This window comes from Pungitius pungitius, chromosome 17 (genome assembly GCF_949316345.1).
Source record: "Pungitius pungitius chromosome 17, fPunPun2.1, whole genome shotgun sequence".
In the NCBI taxonomy this organism is placed as follows: Eukaryota; Metazoa; Chordata; class Actinopteri; order Perciformes; family Gasterosteidae; genus Pungitius; species Pungitius pungitius.
Genome location: NC_084916.1, coordinates 15,392,879 through 15,397,108, shown reverse-complemented (window position 1 = coordinate 15,397,108; position 4,230 = coordinate 15,392,879). Strand labels below are relative to the sequence as shown.

The window sequence follows — 4,230 nt, the reverse complement described above, 5'->3', positions numbered from 1 at the left end:
AGACGAAGGCGCACATCCGCACCTGCGGGCGTCTTATCGTGGTGTAACGAATCGCACGCACCATATGGAGGTTGTCCTCAGTCCGGGCTGCATGCCGCATGTGTCCACACGCCGCCGCCCGGTTCTTCACGCACGCGCGCACACACACACACACTGAGGGAGGCGTGAGAGCTGGAACTTTCTCAGTAAACTTTGTCCTCCTAACAGTCCGCCGGGTGACTGGTCGCAGGTCGGCCTCCGCACGCGCTCTTCTGACAGCGGGACGCGCACGTCGATGCGAACCAATGAGCTCGACGCGCGTCAAGCGGCGCGGCGTCACGCAGGCTCATTCCGGAAGTCCAAGCGTTAGTCTTCAAAGTATAAGGTATGGGCTCAGAAAGTGGGTGAGACACGAGAATCAGAAATGAAGGGATAAATGTGCACATTTATAGAAATGTAATCAGTTGTTGGATTTCATTATTCATGTTTTGGTTCTTTACATGAATTATGGGAGCCAAAAAGCAATAATACAAAAATATGGGACATAAATAGTGATCATCCAAATCAAATATATTCCCTAATAAACCTCCCACCAAAAACAACTATCCTCGGAATTAATACAGAATATTAGATATTTTTGTAATTTTATACTGAGGGCTAAAGTTTATTGAGACTACAATAAATAGTTTCAATTACTTCCACAGACTTTATTACCTCTCCCAACGCATCGATCTATTTCGGCACACACAAAAAAATCTTGATTCAAGTACGTACAATTAATCACTTTGATTAATTACGCTTTCCATAAGACTCTATTTTATATATTTACATTTATAAATATATTTGTAGTACCCATTACCTGATATATTACGTCTGGCTCCTAAAAAAAGGTCCATTTGTAGAATTGTCTCATCTTGGTGCCTGTAGCTCGTTAATGCGCAGAGATAATAAAAAAGCTTTTATTTTGAAATCGAAAACTTTCCTCTAGCGTCACATGTTTCATTCTTCGAGCAGCAGGAGGAGGCGTGGCTCCAGGCATAACAACCAAATATTTTCTGTCACTGGGGAAGAGAAGTTTACTTACACATACATGTATATTTTTATGATGGACCTTTGGTTAATTATTGATCATTCAATATTGATTCCCCCGGCCTGGTGGCAAACACAAGTCAACCAGGATAAAAAAAGGTTTTAGAAATATTCATGAAATAAATTTAAAAGGAAATAAAAAGTTGGAGGACGAGAGGGAGCAGGGAGCCACGTCGAAGCGTTTCAAGGAGCATTGTGGAAGCCTGCATTTATTTCTCTGGCTCCTTCGGAGCTCTGATCCTGCCTGATTGAATTAGCATAGAATTATACTTTGCGATAAGGTCGCATGCCATTGTTCCATCCTTCTTAAAAACAGATCACATCATCATTCCGCTGATCATTTACTCTCTCGTTTCTGTGAAGGACTTTGGGGGGACCCTGAAGGGGTGAAGATTTAAATAGAAAAAGGGTTCTTGAAACTGAGCTTCAAGAACTGAACTTCATGGAAATGTTAATTGAGGCTCAACTCTAGGTTATTTTGTCCCAAAATGATGTCCTCAGGTTGTCCACAGTGACTTTGAGTGTTTGGTTAAGTAAAGGCCTGTGGGTGTCACAGGGGTTCTGTGTCACATCAGCACTTGAGGAGACTGTAGTTGTTCCCTACAAGGATCCTCGAGGTGCCTCCTGGGGTTCTAAGAGGGTTAACGTAACCCGAGTGCTCAGAGGATCTTGATGCACTCACGTGGGCTCGAGAGTTCCAAGAACTCCTAACTCAAATAGCGGTAGTTAAATTCTCCACAGCGAGAGAACGAGGGATCGTAGGTTTCACAGGGAGCACTGGTTCTTCTCCAGAGGCACTTTCATTAGAAACAGGATATCAAAACCGATTTAAATTGTGTCACATTGATGGGTGTAATGTGCACTCTGTGACCAGTGACTTGGATCTCTGGCCCAGACAGAAACCCAGACGTTTACCCAGAATCCTCTGGTGGTGAAAGGATAAGTCACTGTGCACATAACAGCAATATTTGCGACCCCATTGCAGAAATACTGGACTACACCACCTCTGCTTGACCCCGCCTCTTACGCAACACTGATAAAGCAGAAGATCTCCAGCACAGCTAAAATAAAAATAAGACATTAGAAAATGAGTTGAAAATTAAATTAAATAGTACTTTCCTAACTAATGACGTAATGTCCATTTATGCAGAATGACTAATACTTTTTAAGGAAAATTTACGTTCCATCACATTTTCCAAGATGATGAAATGCAAGAATCTCTTATGAGTTTCAACATTGAAATGCTAGAAAAATTGTTTAGAAATATTTTTTTAAATATTGAAAAAAGTTTAAATATTGAAATATTGGCAGTAGATGCTGTAAAAGTATTTGCATGCTTTACGTGGGTCGGATTATATAAAAAATTTAAAAAAAAAAAAAAACATTGCCAGCCTCAGTGGACCAGCTCCTGCAGGCTTATGGCTCTGCTCAGAGCTGCAGATAACCCAGAAAAACTGCCGTTTTCAAGCGAACCAGGTCAATGTCAGAACAGCTAGTAACCAAACACGGGCCGAGCGATAGACCCGATAAAAGGAGCACAGCTCGGCAATCGATTGTGGACGAGAGTCTCGATGACCAAACAAGGAGGCGCGGTGCCCCCCCCCCCCTCCTCCCCCCTCAGTGAATACGGGTCATTGTAATCAGAGCTAGGGGCTCCTTTTAGGAAGAATTACATAAGAGCAGTTCTGGCCTTCTCGGGGTGGGCTGACGCATGAGGTCCAAGTGTGCCTCGCCGTTATTGGCCGAGGACGTCTTCACCTGGGTGACCCGAGGGGACAGCCGGCCAATCGGAGATGAGGGGCTGTACAGTACCGTGTGTGTGTTGCCACACAACAGCTGGGAGTCCAAAAGGGTCCAACCTTTGTTCAAATATGCCAAAGACATTTTAAGCTGACATCAGTCAATGAAGCCCACGCAGGAGTCTTCAGTTACTACGGATATGAGGGGGGGGATCGATGGAAGACTCGACCTGATCCATGTTATGTCGTTCTGTGTGGAGACCTCAATCAATGGGGCAGGGTTAGGGTAGTTGCTCCTCGGCACATGTGGGAGAACTGAGCTTTCTGGGTCAATATATCACACACACTGAGAAGCTTGTTTCATTTACGATCTACTCTGAGCCTCCACAGAAAAATGATCCCAGGAACCTCTTAAAAGAAAAAAAAAAAGAAAAACCTGTAAAACTACCTGGGATCCCCTTCAGGACCTCAGGTAGACCCTTGATGGATGGGGATAGGTCTACCACCCCCCCCAAAAGAAGTCAAATACCCAGATAAGACTAGCACACTTTGCACTGAAATCTTCAGTGTCATCAGTGCCAAGTTGGCGACTCAGACGGAGGTGGACGTGTTGCTGATAAAGCCCAATCGGACGTGTCTCAGCAGACGAGGCTGTCAGTAGGTGAGAGGCCACGACGACACAAGCAGAGGGCGAACCCTTAACTCAGCGCAAACGAGGGCTTTAAGTGCATTAAGGGGGAAAACAGCTGGGCTGTGGTTAAAGTTCAGAGAGATATGGCTGAAGTCCCTGCAGGAGGCCGGTCAGTACGGCGCGGTGCTGCCCCCTGCTGGCCGGGGGGGGGGGGGGGGGGGCGGCGTGTGAATTATTTACTGCATCCACTCGCTCACATTGACTAATTAAACTGGAGAAATATATGATTGACGTGATCATTTTTTTTTTTTTTTCCCTCAATCATTGCCGGATGTGAAGGACCGACTTTCCTTGACGTGCATTTGGTTTCCCAAAGTCCGACTTCATATCTGAAGGTTTGATACAGATTCTCTGTGCAGCATGTAAAAGATTATAAATGCTTCTGGCAAGGTTACGATTAAGGCTTTTTCTTTTTAATCAATTTGGCAGCAATCTGGCAATCTGATGCAGTGACGCTGCTGCAGTACTTCATTAAAAGACTCTAAATTCACTACGCCGAGTCCCAATAAAGAAGCGAACCACTATTTGCCAGGTAAAGAAGCAGAGGAGTAATCTGTAGCCGTCCTGACCTTAACCCCATCTAACAGCTTTGGGATGGACTGGAACGCTGACTGGGAGCCAGGAGCCAGTGTTGGCTGCATCGGGGCAGATCTCTGCAGCCGGGCAACACACAGTGGGCCTGAAACCAGAGGAGCGACGCCCAGTGGTTAAAAATAACACATGGCTGGAATA

The 4,230-nt window shown here is 45.1% G+C and overlaps 1 long non-coding RNA gene across 1 annotated transcript; it reads left to right on the top strand.

Annotated features, from left to right (window-relative positions):
• The first annotated feature begins 2,806 nt into the window (after window positions 1–2,806).
• Window positions 2,807–4,230, top strand: LOC119219099 (uncharacterized). The gene is made up of 3 exons (XR_005120466.2): window positions 2,807–3,468; window positions 3,778–3,833; window positions 3,928–4,230. It is a non-coding gene; the product is annotated as an uncharacterized LOC119219099 (long non-coding RNA).